Here is a 20,765-nt window from a genome sequence, read left to right as displayed (position 1 = left end):
CAAGATCACGCTTCCTTCTGGTTCAAACGTCAGCTCAAAATCACCCCTGTGGAAAGCTCCTGCTGGTTCCCAGGTGATCGCGGGCCCTCCTGGAGCCCCACCCATCTCCTCAGGGGGCCCACAGCCACCTGTGAGCTGTGTCTGCTTGTCTGCTCAGTCTGTCTGCCCTTCTCCTGAGGGTGGGGTCAGTCCTGTTACTATAGCCCATTCATTGAAGGAATAAATGGGCGAGTGAGTGAAAGAACAGATGAAGCTCTGCCAAGGATCTGGTATGTTACCCAGGCTCAGGAGGGTCTGTGCCCTCTCAGAAGGATGTCACAGCAAGTCAGATGCATCCTCAACCTCAGCCCTCCTGTATCACCCTGCTGCACTGATAAAAAAAAAAAAACCCAACACTCCAGCCAGGGCCTCCCAGTGTCACTCTGCATCTAGCCCCGTTGACCTCTGTGACCCCACCTCCTCCCCAGCGGGCCCCCAGCCCCATCCCATCTCAGCCGCGCTGGCCTCCTTCCTGTTTCTTCAGCAACCAGGCCCGTTCCTACTTCCGAGCAAGCACTTTCTGTTCCCGGGATGCTCAGCCCCAGTCCGTCTTCTCATTTAGGCCTCAACCGTGTCACTCCAGTCTTCTTGCCTGGGAAATCCCTTGGACAGAGGAGCCTGGTGGGCTACAGGCCTCGGGGTCGCAAAAGAGTCGGACATGACTTAGCGACTAGACTACACCAGCGTCACCTCAGGAGGCCTTCCCCACACAGCTTCCCGCAGGCCACCCTGTTTGCTCCCTTCCCAGCATGTATCATTATCTGAAAAAATTTCGTTCATTTTCAAGTACTTGATCCACTTTTATCAGAGCTCATGGCCGTGCAGAATAAAGACAGTTTTCTCCCGCTTCCCCTGTAGCTGGGTGCAGCCATACAACCAAGCTCCGACTCCCAGGCTGTGATTGGGAGTATGTGTAGCAGTTTCTGGAAACCTTCCTAGAGATTCAGCTATTGTTTGCCCTCTACTCACTGTCTTTCCTTCTCCACCCTGCCACCTGGAAGGCAGAGGAGAAGGCTGGTGCTGTGGCCTCCGTGTTGGGGCATGAACAGGAAGACCACACCCTGGGGGTGGCAGAGTGGTGAACGGGACAGAGGGTGGGACACTGAGGGCCCCGTGGAATATTCACACCCACCCCGAACTGCCTACATCTGGACGTTGTGCGTAGGAGAGGAAAATAAGCTCCCCTTGTTATTGCTGATGTTTTCAGATTAAGCTTTGTATATTTTATTATGAGTACATGTGTTTGGCCAAGGCAGTATAGTCTAATGAAAAATGTCAGAATATAGGCTGGGTCTTTTTATTTTAACATGTGCTCTATAGGGCTTTGTCTAGAATTTTAGCTGGAGTATTGGAAGAGCCCTGGGTCAGAGAAAGGAGGCCACTTTCCTGAGGCCACACAGCAGGGAAGGGGCAGAGCTGAAGTGTGACCCCAGGGCCCCAGGCCCTAACCCCTGACTCTCTTTCTCAGAAGCTCCCGGCTTGAGGTGTTGCTGGACTTCCCCCAGGACCGTGGGCGGAGTGGTCTATACGTACCCTGCCTTTTAGGCCATTAGGCTAGGAGGCCCTTCCTTATTTCTCAGGGGCCCAGAACATGCTGGGACTGAGAGAGAAGACCCTGAGTGTGGGGTGCAGTGGGGATTAAATCCTGGCCCTACTGCTGGCAAGCTGTGCATGTCCAGGAGGAGCCCAGTCTCGCTGAGCTTCAGTTTTATGACAGGTGACCTCCCTGGGCATGACGAGTGCCCTGCAGAATTCCTCAGGTGCCGCATTTAGAATTCTGGGGACTGCCCTGGTGTCCAGTGGCTAGGACTCCACGCTCCCAACGCAGGGGGCCTGTGTTCCATCCCTGGCCAGGGAACTAGGTCCAAAATGCATAACTAAGGAAGAGTTTGCAAGCCACAACTAAAGGTCCCGCACGCTGCAACAAAGGCTGAGCATCCCCCACGCTACAAGTAAGGCCTGGCATAGCCAACCGAACAAATACTTTAAAAAGTAGAATGTCTGGCGTTCATGAAGGATGGAGTACTACATCCCACAGTGTGGAAACTTCTCAAGCACAGGTTGTATCATTGGTAGTAAAAGGAGGTGGGCAACTTAATGCAAACTTTGGAATCAGTTTGGGTTCAAATCCTGGTCCCACACTGAACCACTGTGTGACCCTGAGCTAGTCATTCCCTTGTTCTGACTTTTCTTCGTGTCCTTGTCGGAAAACGTGGATTCATTCATTCATTCAACACACATGTGCTGAGCACCTCTCAGGCGGGCCAACGCTGGGTGCTGAGATTCAGTGCTAGACAAGTCAGACCAAGTCCTCCTTGTGGAGCTGATATTGAGCAGGGAAGGGAGTCAGACAGCAAAGAAACAGATGCACATGTAGCATGACCACAAGACACATGAGGCGAGCCAAAGCAGGGGGAGAAAGAGATGGAGGGAGGGGTTCTCTAAGACAAGGTGGTCAGGGAGGCCTCCCTGAAGATGTGGCAGAGACCTGAGTGTGTGAGATGTGAGGTTCTAGGGTAGCTGAGCCTGGTCTCCCTCATCACCCTGTAGCTATTCCTGGGCCTCCCCCGGCTGAATTCTTCCCCAGAGCAGGAACTGTGTGGTGGCCAACTCTGTGTCCTGGGCACTAGCCCAGAGATGACTGGGTGAGCCAGAAACACTGGGTCCCAGCCGCACCCCCCCAACCCCCCCGCCATGCTGCATCCAGCCCATCAGCAAGGCTGCCTGTCTGGCTTCCTAAAGTCCTCTTGAATCCATCCACTTCTCTCTGCCCACCCTCATCTCCTGCCTGGACTACTGCAGTAGCCCCCAGCCTTGGTCCCCCAGCTCCCACTTCACTCTCCCCACGTCACTGCCCACCCCACTCTCCCCACCTCTGTCTTCCCCATGGCATCTGCATCAGTTTCCCACGGCTGCTGTAGCAAATGATCACAAATTTCGTGGCTTAAGAGCACAAATTTATTTACTTAGAGTTCTGGAGGTCAGAAGTCTGAAATCAGTCTCTGGACTGAAGTCAAGATGCTGGCAGGGCTGGCTCCTGCCGGAGGCTCTGAGGAGAGGCTGTTTCCTTGTCTTCTCCAACTTCCAGTGGTGACTTGCATCCCTTGGCTTGTGGCCCCTTCTTCCCTCTTCAATGTGCCTCCTTTCAATCTGGTTCTGTCATTCTCTCTGCCTTCTCCTCTTCTGTGGTCAAACCTCCTTCAGCCTCCATCTTATAAGGACTCCCGTGATTCCATTGGGCCCACTCAGATCATCCAGGATCATCTTCCCAGCTCAAGATCTTTAGCTAAATCATAGCTGCATAATTCCTTATGCCATACAAAGTGACGTTCAAAGGTCTGGGGGATTAAGAGGAGGATATTTGGGAAAGGGAGCATCATTCATCCAAAGGGATCTTGTTAGAACCTAAGTTAAGTCTTGCGCCTTTTCTGCTTAAAATCACCCTATAAACCCCAGCTCCCTCAGAGCGCATGCAAAGCCCTTACAGTGGCCACAGAGTCCTACACAGCTGTGTGCTGGTTACTTCTCTAAGCTCCTCTCCAGCCCTGCTTGCTGGGCCTCAACACTCCACACGTACGCCTGCCTCGGGGCCTTTGCACATGCTGTTCCCTCGGCCTGGAGCCTTCCGCCCTGCCTCTTCCCAAGGCTATTGCTTGGTATCCTTCAGGTCCCACTTCCTCAGAAAGGCCCCCTTGGACTCTGCCCTCCCTGTGACAGCCCTTCCCCCTCCCCACAGTCTGAACACAGTCTGAAGCTGTCTTTACTGTTTGTTTTCCTGTTGATTATCCACCATCCCCACAAGACTGCTATCTCTTAAAGACCCAGTAGGGCCGGTCTGTCTGGTTCTCTGCTGTATCTCCTGCACCAGAGACAGGGCCTGGCACCTAGCAGTGCTCAGGAAACCTTTGCTCCATGAATCCCTGTGAGGCCAGTTCCCTACAGCCCCCTCTGCTGTTGTGAATAAAATACAAACACATTTAAAGACATTCTGACTGTCCTGGTGACTTTTTGGCTTGATCTCTTTCTTCAGTCAGTGATTAAAACCCCGTCTTCACATGTGAAAAAACAGTGAGGCCTTGTTTATATTAGGCACGCAAGGGCTTCAAAGGGCCTGAAATAGAGGTTAGTTGAGGTCTCCTAAGGGCAGACGCCATCAGAAGTGGCCTTGGGTCTCGTGAGGGAAGAGCAGGGTCATGGGGTGGAAGCCCCGGCAGTGGGGCTCTCTGTCTGTGCCTTGGATTCCACGTCTGCGACTGGAGATTGTAACAGGGTTACTGCAGAGTTCTCACCTGTTCCACTTACAGCAGGGTTCTCACCTGTTCCACTTACAGCAGGGTTCTCAGCCTCCATGCTACTGACCTTGGGGGCTGGATCTTCCCTGGTGGCTCAATCAGTAAAGAATCTGCCTGCAATGTGGGAGACACAGGTTCCATCCCTGGATCGGGAAGATCCCCTGGAGGAGGGCATGGCAACCCACTCCAGTATTCTGGCCTGCAGAATTCCATGGACAGAGGAGCCTGGAGGGCTACAGTCCATGGGTTCGTGAAGAGTTGGACACAACTGAGCAACTCTTATTAACTCATGTTCTCTGCTGTGGGGGCTGCCCTTTGCGGGGTGGGATGCTGAAAGGCCTCACTGACCTCCATCCCTGAGATGCTAGGAGCATGTCCCCAGTTGTGAGAATGCCAAATGACCCCTGATGTAGCCTAAAGCCTCCTGAGGGGAAAAAAATCGTGCTGGGCTAAGAACTGCCACCTCAGTTGAAAGAGACGATGTAGGTAAGGCATCTGGCTCAAGTAGCCTGGCACTCAGCAGCTGCTCAGGAAATGGGGGCTGCTATCTGCTCAATAGGGTGGCCGGGCTGGACACATGGCTCTGCCACTTAACAAGTTACCAGGTGGCCCTGAGAGAGTGACTGTAGCTTCCTGAGCCTCAGTTTCTTCATCTGGAAAATGGAACAATAATATCGCTCACTCTTTGGGACTGTCAGGGGGCCTAGGGACCGTGCCCCATACCCGGTAGCTGCTTTAGCTTACTAACTCTGAGGATGAAGATGAAGGTGATGGCGGCTCCTGGGAGCAGTGGGGGCGAGAGAAAGGGCACTTTGCAAGTACAGCCTGGGGTCTCGAGACTGAGTGTGCCCCTGCATAAATGGGGACATGCAGTTACCCCTGCCCACCCCTGGGAGGGCAGCTGGCTCAGACCCTCGGCCCTGCTGGGGCGTTTAATAATTAAGCTGGATAAGGGATGACAGGGCTGGAAGGCCGGCAGCGAGCGGGCCCTGGCCTTGTTCGGCTTTGGTGACGTGACGGCCCTGGGATCATGGCCTTCTCAAGCCCATAAACAGGGGGCTGGGCCCTGAGGCAGGCAAGGCCGGGCCAAGGTCTGTGACAGTGGCCTTGTGTTCGTGTAGCGCCGGGGGTGGGCGGGGGGAAGCCTGGCGGCAGTGGGGCCAGGGGCACTCTGGAGCAGGGGCTCTTTTCCGTGGGGTCAGCTCTCCCCTCTCCCCTGCTTGCACCCTCTTTCTCTCTTGCCTTGCCCACCCCCTCTAGTTGTCACCTCCAGTGTCTCTAGCTCTCATCACCTGCCGAGTGCTGCCAGAAGGTTCCCTGCAGCTGGACTCCCACCATCCCTATTGTGGAGGGGGGACCCTGCTCCCTCCCCAAATGAATAAGGCCTGTGACTTCGGGCCCCAGCCCCCAGGTCAGGAATCAGAGGCCGGGAGTGCTGAGTCACCAGCCCCCAGGGCAGAGCCACGTCCCGCCCAGGTCTGGGGTCTCCCAAGCTTGCACTTAAACCTCACACCCCTCTGATCTCTGCTGTCTGTCTGTCTGTCCCCCTCACCTGGCCCGCAGCTTTCTCTAAACCACTTTCTATTGCTGTTTTTCTGCATCTCTGGGTCTCTCAATTTCCACCTCAATTTCCCCTTTCATGTCCTGGGTCTTCCTCCCCCGCCCTCGGGGTCCCTTCCTTCTGGTTCTGTGTTCCTCTTCTCCGCCTCCGAGTCTCTGCGTCTTGAACTCTGTCTGTTTCTCCCTTTCCTGTTCGCTCCCCCCTTGCCTGTCTCCCCTGACCGCCCCGCCTCCGGCCCGTCTCCCTGCAGCCAGCCCTTGTCCCCACGCCAGCACATTATGTCCCTGGTCAGAGCCTGACGTCAGGCGGGGCCTGGCGGGCGGCCACGGCCGCTGCCGGGCAGGCAGAGGGAGCCGCGCTTTCCCGTCCCCAGCGCCCGCCCGGCCCTTCAGCCTGGGGCTCCGAGTCTCCCCGCCTGGCCTCCGCTGGCCAGAGTGAACGGTGGTGCTTGGCAGCCACCTGGTCCGGGGCCGGGGACTGCAGTTCACGCGCCTCTTTCTCCCCTTCAGCCTAGCCCCCGGGCTGTAAGAGACAGCTCCTGGGCCTGCCTGGTCCCCAAGGGGAGATGCTGCAGCCTGGGACAAGACCCAGGGCTCAGTGCTTACTGTGTGACCTCGGGCGAGTCACCCAGCCTCTCTGAGCCTCATCTCTCCCCTCATCTGCAGGGAGGGTCAACTCTAACAGGGGGCTTACAGCCTGGGAAGCGCTCAGCTCACTGCGGGAACGGGGTGTCACCACAGGGCGCCCCCCAGCAGCCTTCAACAGGGGAAGCCTCGGAGAGGGATGGGGGTCTGGATGACGCAGGATTGGGGGACACAGCTGGTCTTCAGAGGGCAGGGACCTGCATGGAGTGGGCGGGGGGATGGCCAGGCACCATGAAGGAACACCCCACCCAAAGTACAAACAGTGCCCCTGCCGGGAAATCCTGCCCAAGCGCAGTTGGTCTCAGGCCCCATCAGAGCCTGAAGAAGTGGTTTAAAAAATGTCATATTTCTTGTTTGGTTTGTTTGGTTTTCTCCCCCTCTGATTTTCAAAAGCAATGCCAATTTCCGTGAAGGACATCTTGAAGGGCACCTGAGCATCCTGGTTTAAAACAGACTTTGGGGGGTTAGACCAACCTGGGTTCAATCCAGCTGTGTGACTTCTGGCCAGGGGCTTCATCAGCTGAGCCTCAGTTTCCGCATCTGTCAAATGGGAACAATGAACAAGACACATTAGAGAGTTACTGTGAAAAGCAGGCAAAACAATGCCTTTCAAAGCACAGAGGTCTGTTTTCTTGTCTTTTTTATTCTTCTAATTTTAAATATAGGAGATACGGAGAAGTACGGAGATGAAAACAAGAAGGCCCCCCTCCAGAGAGAAACAACACACAGATTTTTTGTGGAAATTTGGCTTAGTTAATTTATTTGTCCTAAGTTCCTTCTCTGGCCTGCTTTTTCATTTGTCACAAAAATAAAACCTGATTTGAAGTTTCATTTGAAAATATCTTTGCTTATTTTTATTATTGTTGTTTGTTTTTTCATCCGTGCATACTCAATCAGTTTAAGGGGCCTCCAGTGAGCTATGAGGTTGTCTCTCCCACCCCAGCCTCTGGCTCCGCTTCCTGGAAGCCAGCACAGTTAGCAGATTCTCACATGTCCTTCCTTCCTTTCCTGGGGTTAAATCATCTTTGGACACATGACTTCCAATTCCTCTATTCATTTTGGTTTTGTTTGTGTTTTTCAACTCACTTAATTATAAAGTATGACACTGCTTAAAAAAATCAGAACGCACAAAGAGAAGAAAGGGGAAGATAAGAAAAGTGGAATCTCCTGAAACCTTACTTCCCCTTCCACAGTTTGGAGTACATCCTTTTAGGCTTTTTCCACCACCTGACGTCTCTGCACATTCTTGCCTTCCCAGGTATCTTTTTTTCTTTAGCTCTGATCAAAGCTTGTGACGATATATTTGTATTTGATGATTAGATATTCTGATCATTATCTGCCTTCTCCACTGTGCAGAAAGTTCCAGGAGGCAGGGAGGGTCACGTCTGCGGCCCCCACAGCCAGCAGGGTGCCAGCGCACAGTAGGCCTGCACTGAATATTTTCCGAATGAAGGAAGGAATGGGTGACTTCTCTAAGGGGTTACATAATGTATTATCCTACCCTGTGACCTATTTCTTCCCACTTAGCATATCGGGTACATCTTTCCACGTCTCTAGCTAGGCAGCAAATCTCCATTTTTCATGTCTGCACGGAGGCACCACAATAAACAGCTTTTTGATGCTGACCAGAGACTTCTGCCCCGAACTGGGAAATTCTTTTTCAAACACAGATCCCTTAACGAATTCCATATGAGCCACCCGTGCCCCAGCCCTTCGGCAGTTTACTTTCAGCCTGACACTTCATGGGTTTCACGGGCCCATTGTTTTTTGGGACAAATCAAGATTTATTGTCTCTCCCTGACATGTTTTTCCAGAGAAGCTTAAGAGTGAAAAACTCATCCCACTCCCATCCCACTGTTTCCGCCAGTTGCCAGTGAAGTGTTCCGTACATGTGCTGAAGTTGGGAAACTGGGTATAACCCTTCCCTTCCTGGCTGCCTCCGTGCATACAGCACATGTCAAGCCCGTTCCTACCCCAGGGCCCTTGCACCGGCTGTTTCCTCTGCCAGGAATACGCTTCTCCTGGCTTGCTTACTTCAGATCTCTGCTCAAATGTCCTTCTAAGACAGGACTTCACAACCTTTTTTTTTTTTTAATTAGCCTCTCTAAGTTACTTATCCAGTGTTATCTTTCTTCCTAAAGCTTCCTTTCTTAAGTTTTACCTGGTGGCTCAATAGTAAAGAATCCGCCTGCAATGTAGGAGAACTGGGTTTGATCTCCGGGTGGGAAAGATCCCCTGGAGAAGGAAATGGCAACCCACTGCAGTATTCTTGCCTGGAAAATCCCACGGACAGAGGAGCCTGGCAGGCTACAGTCCATGGGGTCGTAAAGGACTGAACAATGAATATCATGTCACATTATGTTTCGTTACACTCATATTTTGGATCACATTCATATTTAGTGTCCATGCCCACCGACTACGCTTGTTATCTTTCCTACAGTAGCCCCAGCACCTAAAACAGAGCCTGGAGTATTGTTGTTGCTCAGTCGCTCAGTCGTGTCTGACTCTGTGAACCCAGGGACTGCAGCTTGCCAGGCTCCCCTGTCCTTCACTGTCTCCCTGAGTTTGCACAAATTCATGTCCATTGAGTCAGTAATACAATCTAGCCATCTCATCCTCTGTCCCTCCTTCTCCTCCTGCCCTCAGTCTTTCCCACCATCAGGGTCTTTTCCAATGAGTCAGCTCTTTGCATCAGGTGGCCAAAGTTTTGGAGCTTCAGCTTTAGCATCGGTCCTTCTAATGACTTATTCAGGGTTGATTTCCTTTGGAATTGACTGGTTTGATCTCCTTGCAGTCCAAGGGACTCTGAAGAATCTTCTCCAGCACCACCAGTTAGAAAGTATCAATTTTTCAGTGTTCAACCTTCTTTATGGAGCATTGTAGGTGTTCAATATTGGTTGAATCAAGAAATGCTAATTCCAAGATTCCAAGCTTCCTTCCAAGGCTGAGAACTGACTGTCATTATTCATTCATTCAAGATTTATCTGTTGTGCCAGATAAATCTCTGTGTGCCAGAGCCTGCCTGGGTGCTGGGAAGACTACAGTGGATAAGGCAAACAGGCCCTGCCCTTAAGGGGTGTGGTCAGTGGTCAGAGAGACACAACCACAGCTGGAGGAGGACATCCAGGTTGACTTGCTGGCCTCGGGTGGTGGAAAGAGAAAGGGGCCTGTGACCTGACAGATGCGGATTGCCGGCTCTCACTCAGCTTTTGCAGAGCTGAGTTAACTGCGAGGCTGACACAACCAGGAATGATATCCTTGTTCCCTTTATTGCCTGCTGTTCCTGCATCATAAGTGGAGAAGAAATGAAAAAGTGTTGCCAGAAACCTCTCTGCATTCCTCCCACAGGCCCAGCTGGGTCTTTGCTTGTGGAACTAAGCTCTGCCCTACTTTCTGGCTGCCCTGCACGTTGCATCCTCCACGTCAGGGACGTTCCTACCCTAGTGGCCACAGCTCCCCGACAGAGATGCCGGAAGATGCACATTCCCAGCCTCGCTTGGCTTGGTGCAGGCCTGGGACTTGGGGCTCTACCAGTCAGACACGCCTGCTAGAGATGTGTAATCAGAGAAGGGCAGGACAAGAGGTGTGGAGGAGAATGGACCTGGCCCTCAAGGATGCATTGGGAGGGGTCCCAGGAGAGCAAGCAGGCTCCCTTCTGGACAGCCCTGCCAGAAGACCTGGGCCTCGTTTCTGGCTGAATAGCCCTCAGTCCTAACTCTGTGCCCACCCCGGGATGACAAGTACTAACAGGTATTAAGAATGTTCATTGGAAGGACTGATGCTGAAGCTGAAGCTCCAATACTTTGGCCACCTGATGTAAAGAGCCAACTCATTGGAAAAGACCCTGATGCTGGGAAAGATAGAAGGCAGGAGGAGAAGGGGGCAGCAGAAGATGAGACAGTTGGATAGCATCACAACTCAGTGGACATGAATTTGAGCAAACTCCGGGAGATGGTGGAAGACACAGCAGTCTGGTGTGCTGCAGTCCATAGGGTCACGGCGTTAGACATGACTTAGCAACTAAACAACAAGAACAAGATTATTCATGTTCTTTGACTCCTAAATCCCTCTTCTGGAATTCTAATCTGAGGAGATAATCACAAATAGTGAAAGATGCACCAAGATGTTTGCAGTAGAATTATGTAGAGTCGTGAGGAATCAGAAACTACCTAAACACCCTGTGACCAGGGAACGGGTTTAGTTAATCAGGCAATGATCCTGAAAAGAAGCCAAGAACTGATTGCTCCAGTGAAATATTAGTGGGACGCTCAGGGTTAAATGTTAGTGGGGCGCTCAGGGTTATGTACATCCTTGAGTGGCCAAAGAAAACCAGAAAACAGGTGAAAGAAAAGCTTGTTTTTCTCTCTTACACAAAAGAAGTGTGGAGATTTAGTCCAGGGCTGGTGGGGTGGCTTCATACATTCGTCAGGGATTCTTTCTTCTAGACTTCTACCGTGGCCCAAGATAGCCACTCAGTTCTGGCCACAACTCTGCATTCCAGCCAGTGAGGAGGCTGGGAAAAAGCACAGGCACTCTCTCCATAAGGACTTGGACATTTTACCCCATGAACTTGTCACATGGACACACTTAGCTGCAAGAGAGACTGGGGAGAGACTTGCCTGGTGGTCCAGTGGTTTAGACTCCAAGCTTCTGATGCAGAAGGCACAGGTTTGATCCCTGATTGGGGGACTAATATCCCACATGCCACATGGTATAGCCAAAAAAAAAAAAAAAAAAGGCTGGGGAATGTAGTTTTTTTTCTGGGTGGTCACTTGCCCAGCTAAAATTTGAGATCTTTATTACTAAAGAAGAGGGAGAGATCAGAGAATTGGAGGGAAGCATGGGTCTTTGCCACAATAACAACAATTAAAATAACATCCAAGAGGATTCTGTGATAACATTTAAAAATTGTACAGTTTAGGAAAAGCAAGATTTGAAGTTGTGTGTAGAGTGTGATTGCAACTGCACAACAAAATTTCTAAACAGAGGAAGCCACTCGGAGGACAAAACTGTTGGAAAGTTAGCCTTTATGGGGGGTCCTATCAGAGATGTCGTGTTTTCTTTTCTCTCTGTATTTTCCAAATGTCAGTAATTGAGGAGACCTAAGTTCCTGAGAGAATCTCTGTGCAGATTATAGAATCTACTTGAGCTATAGTTCATGTCATGCAAGTTTTTTCCTCGAATGTGTCAAGGTGGCCAGACAGGGAAAGAAGAAATGAAACAATCTCGAGTCACAGACAACATGATTGTAAATGGAGAGAAAGCCAAGGAACCCACAGAAAGTGGCTAGAAAAAGAGGGCCCTGGGACTTATCACAGGTTCAAGTCACAGCTGTGCTGAAATGCCAGCTCCGTGACCAGGGATAAACCAGCCGCCTCCCTGTGTCTGCATGAAGGAAGAAGAGCCTCCACCTCTGGGTGTGATGAGGGCCCAGAGGAAGCAGCTCCCGCAGAGCGCAGCCTGCAGGCCTTGGCGTGGAGCAGGCTCTCCACCAGATGCTCTTGGGCAATTCTGTCCTCCTAGGGGACATGCGGCAGTGTCGGGAGACCTTTACCACTGGAGCAGAGAAGAAGCTACCGGCATCTAGTGGACGAAGGCCAGGGATGCTGTTAGCATCCTGCAATGCACAGAGCAGATTCCCTCCGCAGGGACTGTGCTGTGTGCTGTGCTCAGTCGCCCAGTGGAGTCCGACTCTTTGCGACCCCATGGACGGCAGTCCACCTGGCCCCTCTGTCCATGGATTTCCCAGGCAAGAATACTGGAGTGGGTAGCCAGTCCCTTCTCCAAGGATCTTCCCGATCCAAGGATTGAATCTGGGTCTCAGGCATTACAGGCAGCTTCTTTACCATCTGAGCCACCAGGGAAGCCCCTAGAGAGACTATCCAGCCCCAGATGTCATTGGTTCTGAATTGAGAAGCGTTGCTCTCAGCACACCCCAGCTGTTACCACCGTGGGGCTTGTTTCCTGGCTTTTGCCGTCATGAACCGCGCAGTTGTGGTCAGCGGGGTCACACGCCAGTGGACATGTGTTCTGAGTGTAGAGTCGCTACAGCAGCCCTGCTCTGCCCTTTCCGAGCCTCCTGAATGCCCCCAAGACGTCTCCTTCCTCTTATCTTGGGCTCTACACTATGGGTTTGGAATGTGTCTGTGCCCAGGGGAGCAGAGAGAAGGGACAGGACGGCCGACAGCCCCCCACGCAGTGAGGAAACCTGTGGCTATGGTTTTTCCTGTGCAGGGCGGTTTCTGCCCTGAGCTTCCTACCCTGTGGCTCTGCTCCGCTCCTTGCCTCCACCCAAAACCCCCTGAGGCAGGCGCTGCCATCGCCTCCACGCCTCCATGTCAGAGAAGGGGAAACAGGCTGCGAGGCAGAACAGGAGACGGCAGCCGGCCCCAAAGGCGGCTCGCTGCCCCCAGACCTGGCTGGTATGGCCCCTGGGTCCTTGTCCCGACTGCACGTCAGAACCACCTGGGGACTGAAAACCCCCGGGTCCTGTGTGGCCCCAGTGACCCGATCAGGTCAGGCTTGGGTTTTGGAATCGAGCTGATCTTACCTGGATTCTTGGCTCCTTCACTTTCTGGCTATGTGACCTGAGGTCAGTGACTTCACCTCTCTGAGCCTCAGGTTTGTGCTCTGAAAAAAAGGGTAGTGTTAGCTGCCCGCTCGGAGGTTGACCACGAGGATTCAGCGAAATGCCCCATGTAGGCATGTGTGAGTGTGTGTGTGTGTGAGTGTGTGTGTGAGTGTGTGTGTGTGTGTGTGTGTGTGTGTGTGTGTGTGTTTAAGCTTTTAATTAATTCTGTTGTGCCTGGCTAGTTACCTACCAATTCATGCATTATCCATCCAATCATCTATCCATCCATCCAGTCATCTATCCACTCATTTATCCAACACATTTATTTGACACAAACTGTGCGCCTGGCTGGGCTTCAGTCCCTGAGGACACAGAAGTTCCCCTCATGAAACTGACAATAGCAGCGTTGAGAGAACAGAGTGGAAAATAAATGAATAAATATGTTGCATAGAGTCCCATGTAAACAGCATGGGACGGAACTCCTCTTCCGGATGGGGTGAGACACCCATGTCTTCCGTCTGCCTTTCCAGACCCCCTTCCCCCTGCACCGTGTCTCAGGGCAGATTTGTGTGCAGAGCGTCAACCTGGGGAGCCCACGCCTCCCCACGGCAGACACAAGAAAACTCACTTTCGCAGCCTCTCTCGCAGCTTGGGTGCAGGCGTAACAGCTGTGTTTGAGAAACAGCAAGGGGGCCTTGGAGGTAGAGGTGGGACTTGGAGTTCAGACAGGCCCAGGGGCTTGTCTGAAACCGAGCAGCGGGGGCGTGGACGAGGCCGAACCTGAATCCAGATGCGCTGGATTCGCCGACTCCAGCTCTTCCCTGGTTTGTGGCCCTCACTGCAGGAAGCTTGCGTCGCATTGAAAGGCAGGGATGGAAAATTAAGAGGCTCTGCCAGCCTTACAAGCTGAGGCCCACCTCGGTATCTGTCAGTCACATCCAGGCCTGGGCCTTGCATTTCATAAGCATGGGCTGGCAACAATCCTACCAGGTAGGATGAGCAAATCTGGGTTTGGAGTCTAGGTTTGGAGAGAGGGGTCAAGCAATTTGCTTGAGGCCACACAGAGAAGGATCGGGACACAAACCCACTGTGTATCTCCAAAACCTTTGCTCTTCGGAGTGCACCCAGCTTCCACCAAGGAGACCCACTGATGACGTAGCACCGTCGTGTCTGACCCTGACCACACTCTGAGTCAGGGTCGGCATGTCAGACTTCTTCCCACTTCCAGATGAAACCCAGAGGCACGACATATGGTAAGCGCTCAGTAAGTAACACGCCAGCACTGCAAGAAAGCATAACCAACTTACAGGATTTTGCTTGAGAATCTCAGAGGCTCAGAGGCTCTTCCTTCTCACATTATTTTTTTTTCCTGCTAAATATCCCTCATGTGAAAACTCTAGCTGACTCATTCTTTGACCTCATTTAATTCTAAACTGGTGGCTTTGAGATGGGGGCAGTGTAAAGCATTATTCCCCCCCATCCCCAACCTGGACTGTAGCACTTTTCTGTCCCGCTTTCCATCTATCCATCTATCTATCTGCCAACAATCCACCCACTCACACATCCAGCCAACTGTCCTATTCACTCTCTCCAACATTCCGTTATTCCTCCACTGATCCATGAATCCAGTCGTTCTCCATCCATCCATCCACCCTGGTACCCACCAATCCATTCACCCACACTTCTACCCACCTACCCAGTTTACTCAACTCTACCCAGCCTTCCCCAACAGTGGAAACAGTGTCAGACTTTATTTTTGGGGGCTCCAAAATCACTGCAGATGGTTACTGCAGCCATGAAATTAAAAGACACTTACTCCTTGGAAGGAAAGTTATGACCAACCTAGATAGCATATTCAAAAGCAGAGACATTACTTTGCCAACAAAGGTTCGTCTAGTCAAGGCTATGGTTTTTCCTGTGGTCATGTATGGATGTGAGAGTTGGACTGTGAAGAAAGCTGAGCACCGAAGAATTGATGCTTTTGAACTGTGGTGTTGGAGAAGACTCTTGAGGCTCCCTTGGACTGCAAGGAGAGCCAACCAGTCCATTGTGAAGGAGATCAGCCCTGGGATTTCTTTGGAAGGACTGATGCTCAAGCTGAAACTCCAGTACTTTGGCCACCTGATGCGAAGAGTTGACTCATTGGAAAAGACTCTGATGCTGGGAGGGATTGGGGGCAGGAGGAGAAGGGGACAACAGAGGATGAGATGGCTGGATGGCATCACCGACTCAATGGACGTGAGTTTGAGTGAACTCCGGGAGTTGGTGATGGACAGGGAGGCCCGGCGTGCTGTGATTCATGGGGTCGCAAGGAGTCGGACACGACTGAGAGACTGAACTGAACTGAACTGATCCTGCCTTCCATTCACTTCTTCGCTGATCCATACATTCAAGCATCATCCATCTGTCCATCATCCATCTACTCAGTAAAAACATACCGACTATCGCCTTTGTGCTGAGCGCTACGCCAGACTCAGAGACGCTAGAAACAAACAGGGTTGGTGCTTGACCTCATAGTATGACGGGAGAGACAGATATGAGGGATGCTATAGGAAGGGCGCATTCATTCATTTTTTCCACATGTGTTCCATACCTCCTCCTCTGTGTCGAGCAGCAACAGATGCTGGAGAACAAAGATACAGGAGCCGAGGTCTTGGGCACACGTCCTGGTGATAGAGACAGAAGCAAATATGAGCCCAGGTGGGAAGTGCTCGTTCCACGATCACTTTCCTGTTCAGCACGTGTTCGCTGATGCCTCCCACTTGCCAGACCTGAGCCCTGGGGACGCCAAGGTACACAAGACTCGGCCTCAACCACCCGGAGCACAGTCCAGTGGAGGAAACGGTCCAGTGGAGACGTTCAGCAGAACGTGATATGAGCTGCTATGATATGATGAGGGTGAGAGCAGGGGTCCCCGGAAGCGAGGAAGGCGGCCAGTGGAGCTTTCTGGAGGAGCTGGGGCCAGGTCTGAGCCCAGAGGATGACGGGGTCTCCTCAGTGAGCACTGCTTTCCCGGGCTCCCCACGACTTTCTTTCCTCCCTTCTTGCAGGACAGGAAGGTCAGACCGAGGGCCCCCAGGACACCGCCCCCTCCCACCCAGACAGCTCTTTTGAGGCTCGGACTCAAGTTCTGTCTTGGGACAAGGCCCTGGGCAGCTGGCCGGCTGAACCTTGGAGACTGTCCCGCAGTGACCAAGGCCCACTGCTGACACTGAGGTTGTTTGTGCAAATGTGCTCCATTTGCCAGGCGGCCTTGTTCACAGAAGAGAAACAACGGCTCTGCTGGTGTGACGTATGGTGGGGTGTTGGGGGGCTGAGACTGTCTGCCCTGTATGGTGCCCTGGGGAACGGGGACACGGGTGCCGGTAGGGGCGGTGTGGGAAGGACAGAGCAAGGCGGAGATGGAGGGCAGCAGGGGCCAGAGCGTGCAGAGCCTCGCAGGCCTCAGGGAGGACTCGGGGCTTGATCGCAATGGTAACAGGAAGATTTGCTAAGTCGCTTTAGTCGTGTCCGACCCTGTGCGACCCCATAGACGGCAGCCAACCAGGCTCCCCCGTCCCTGGGATTCTCCAGGCAAGAACACTGGAGTGGGTTGCCATTTCCTTCTCCAGTGCATGAAAGTGAAAAGTGAAAGGGAAGTCACTCAGTCGTGCCCGACTCTTAGCGACCCCATGGACTGCAGCCCACCAGGCTGCTCCATCCATGGGATTTTCCAGGCAAGGGTACTGGAGTGGGGTGCCATTGCCTTGCTTTGAGCTGGATTCAAATGGACTAAGACATAAGATTCACAACCTCCAGAGAGTATTACTTTGCTACACAGAAGAAACCAGCACAACATTGTAAAGCAAACCGTACTCCAATAACGATTAATAATAATAATAACCCCTCCAATAGCTAGCAGTTAAACCACTTGGGTATTCATTCCTTCCCCCAGTAGTTGAGCGCCTACTCTGTTCCAGACACTCTTCCAGGCACTGGAGAGAAACAAAGGGGGTTGGATACAACAAACTCAGACTCTGCCTTCCTGGGGCCAGAGGGGTCACAGACCCTACAGCAAATAATCATACGGTCAAACACAGTGATCAGAGCCACCAGGGAGGGCTTCTCCGAGGTGATGCAAAGGCAGCTGGTTAGGTGCTTCATTTGGCCGGTGTACATGGAGCAGCAAGTGTGTCAGAGACTGTGCTGGGTGCAAGGGGTGTCGCACGAGCCAGGCAGACCCAGTTCGTGCCCTCGAGGCGTGGACAGCCAGTGGAGGAGACACACCAGTAAGTGGACTGCACCAGCCTGGTGAGGGAAAGGCAGCTAGGGCACCGTGGGAGCAGGGAGGGCTTCCTGGAGAAGGAAGGTGGGAAGGAGTTGGACAGGAATTATGTGTGGGGTGAGGGAGGGGCTGGAGGGGCCGGCGGCAGGAGATGCTGCAGACTTGGGAGAACGTTCAGATCCATGGCAAGGAGACCCAAGACCGTGGGTGCAGAACGGCAGGGGTGTCTGCGGGGCTCCCTCTGTCTCTCTGTGTGCCCCCCTCTTTCTGCCTCTCCACCTCTGTCTGAACCCCATCTTTGTCTCGCTCGTGACTGGCCTCTGTCTTGATCCGTCAGTGCCTGACAGTCTCTCCGATTCTCTCCCGTCTCGGCCTCTCAGCTTCTCTTTCTCTCTGACTCTGTCTTGCCTGCCCTGGTCATCTTCGCGAGATGTCAGTAAGAGACAAGGATACTAGGGGGTGGGGAGGAAAAAAACAAACGGGCGGGTGGGCAGGAAGCGAGGTCAGGAGCACAAGGACAGCTGAGCACAGGGACGGGCGGTGACTGAATGTTCTGTTTTGGAAAGACAGCTCTGGTCAGGGGCGAAGGTGGCTGACCACGAAACTTGATAACCTGGCCAAACTCGGGTCCTCGCCAGCCCTCCGGCCAGCAGCCCCGTGACCCCGTGGACGCCGCACAGAACCTCCCCAGGGGGCGGGGGAGACGGGAAGAGGGCCCCCAGGCAGTTTCTCCTCTGGCCGGCGAGACTGGCAGGAAGGGGTGGGAACAGGGAACGGTGACTTCTCAAGCGAGCGCTCAGCGTGGCTTAGAACGGGAAAGCCCTGCTCATCTCTTTATCCTCTCCCAAGGTTTAGCAGTGTATTAAGCACTTACTGGGCGCCGGGCACTGGGCTGACCCTCTCAAGTGGAGCGTGGTGGCCTAAGACCATGGGCCGTACCTCCAGAGCGTCTGACCTTGTATAAGTTACTTAACCTCTTTCTTCGTGTGTAGAATGGGACTGAAGCAGAACCTGTCTGAACCACTGGAGGTCTAGAGTAATATGTGAAGTGCTCGGAATAGCACACGGCACACAGTAAGTGCTCGAGAAAAACCGAAGCTACTGTGATCTCAGGTTCGTAATTTGAGAGGCAAAGCTGAGGAGGCAGAGTGAAAGAAAGTGAAAGTGTTATTCGTTCAATTGTGTCCGACTCTTTGCAACCCCGTGGGAGGTCCATAGGATTCTCCAGGCAAGAATACTGGAGTGGGTTGCCATTTTCTTCTCTAGGGGATCTTCCTGACTCAGGGGTCGAACCGGGGTCTCCTGCATTGCAGGCAGATCTTTTTTTTTTAACCATCTGAGACACCAGGGAAGCCCAGTGAGTCAGGGTTGAATTCCTACTTCATCCCTTTCCAGCTCTGTGACCCTGGTTAAGTCTCATAACTTAACTGGGTATCAATTTTCTTATCTGTTCATTGAAGATGATTTTTTGAAAAACTTGTTTGGCGGCTCCAGGTCTCAGTTGCAGCATGTGAGATCTAGTTTCCTGACCAGGGATTGAACCCGGGCCCCCTGCTTAGGGAGTGCAGAATCTTAGCCAGTGGACCACCGGGGAAGTCCCGGTTAAGATGATCTTGATACTCACCTCATCAGGGGTTTGAGAGCTTCTGTGTACATATGAAATAGAGGGAAAGCATTCACTTCACATGTAAAGAAAGTGTCCAGAGCACTTCGTTTTTTGCTCCATGTGCCCAGCAGGTTCCGCGTCTCCAGACCATCTGCGATGTGCTTGATCCTGTGCTCTTCCCATCCTAAAAACCACGCGGCCTGACAACCGTCTTCCGAGGCAGGCATTAGCAACCCATTTCACAGAAGTGGAAACTGAGTTCTGAAGAGATTAGACAGGCTGCCCAAAGCAGACGCTCACGAGCACCTGCTTCCCTGGGCTGCTCTCGAAGTGAACTCCTGTGACAGCCCCCCCATTTCCTGTGGCGTCAGAGGCAACTGGGGCCTCAACCTCCCTCACACACTCGGCTGTGTGTTCCTGCCTCCACGCCCCCCTCCCCAAGCCTGGCCCAGCGCTGGCCTCAGAAACGTTGGTTGCTGTCAGACAGAATCTACAGGCCCAAAGAGCTGTGCTGTCCCCGTTACCTCTCCACACCCTCAGCCTGCTTCTTCATCCTCTGGCCAACCGGAAGGAAACTCAGCATGGCCCTCGTACCCCTGAACATCTCCCTCCCTACCAGGGCGAGAAGTAGGTGACAGGCACAGGTAGTATGGACATGGGGACAGAAGGGGGTCTGGAGCCCCAGAACCCTGGGTCCTCATGCTTGTGTGACTTTGGGCATGGCACTTCCTCTCTCTGCGCCTCAGTTTTCTCATCTGTAGAATGGGCATAATCACCATAATATCCACCCCTTCAGTTGATGTGCAGGATAGAGACACAGCATGGGGTAGATGCTGGGAGGGGTGGCTGAGGACCCCTCTCCCAACCCCAGTCCTCCAGTTTGACTCTTCATGGTCAATGGTGAGCAGCTCATGAGACAGTAGCATGGTTAACAGCATGAGCCCTGGGGTCAAATCCTGCCTCTGCCACTTATTAGTGATCTAAGACTTCAGTGACTTAACCTCTCTGGGCCTTAGTTTTCCCATCCATGAAGTAGATGCAAATAATAGTCCTCCCCTCTTTGAACTGCTGTGATGATCAGATGAATTCACAAATGTAAGGAAGAGGACCCTGCCAGGCACACGATGAGGGCTCACAGAAGAGTTTGCTGCTCTTCAGGATTGAAGGGGAGAGGACATGTGGTGGCTTCTGCATAATGTACAAGAGCTTTTGCCAGGGATGGAATGGGGGGCTCGGAGGAAGGATCTTCATCTGAACTGGGGGGCTGTCAGAAAGTTAGGCCCGCATACTGGGGGCAGGGCTTTGCCGAGGTCCCCCGTGGTCCCAGGAAGGGCTGTCCCACCCACATCCGTCCTCCCCTGGGAGCCGGCACAGTGCTTGCGCCTCCCTAAGGAGGGGGCTCCGTCCTTCCTGCCGCTCAGCCTGAATCCTTGGAGCCGCCCCTGATTTCTTGATTTCTGTTACATCTGGTCCAGCAGGGTGTCCTGTCCGCCTCTAGAACAGATCTAGACTGTGAGGTCGTGACCTTCCCCCACATCCCCTCCTCCAGTCTTCCCCTGGGCCTGGCCACCATGCCCTTCTGCCCGGACCATCGCAGTCACCTCCTCTCTGGTTGCCGCCCTTCTTCCCAGGCCCTGACAGTCCATTCTCCACACACAGTCAGGGGGACCCTTGCAGAAGCTCGGTCAGGCCACACTAAGCTGCTCAGGACCCTCTGGGGCTCCCGTGGACCCCAGAGGAAAGCTTTGAGCCTCTAGGAAGGATTCCGGCTCCCACGCTGCCCTGGCC

General features: G+C 52.9%; 1 long non-coding RNA gene across 2 annotated transcripts; it reads right to left on the bottom strand.

The window, feature by feature from the left end:
* Positions 1-1,354: 1,354 nt before the first annotated feature.
* On the bottom strand, positions 1,355-15,500 carry LOC101907588 (uncharacterized). Of its 2 annotated transcripts, XR_009497049.1 has the most exons (4): positions 13,736-15,500; positions 13,087-13,166; positions 4,329-7,076; positions 1,355-3,377 (listed from the first exon to the last, which is right to left on the bottom strand). It is a non-coding gene; the product is annotated as an uncharacterized lncRNA (long non-coding RNA). The 2 variants fall into 2 exon arrangements; XR_009497048.1 differs by having other exon boundaries at positions 1,355-7,076.
* Positions 15,501-20,765: the final 5,265 nt, after the last annotated feature.

This window comes from Bos taurus, chromosome 13, assembly GCF_002263795.3.
Source record: "Bos taurus isolate L1 Dominette 01449 registration number 42190680 breed Hereford chromosome 13, ARS-UCD2.0, whole genome shotgun sequence".
Classification (NCBI taxonomy): domain Eukaryota; kingdom Metazoa; phylum Chordata; class Mammalia; order Artiodactyla; family Bovidae; genus Bos; species Bos taurus.
This window is presented reverse-complemented; position numbering and strand designations above follow the sequence as displayed.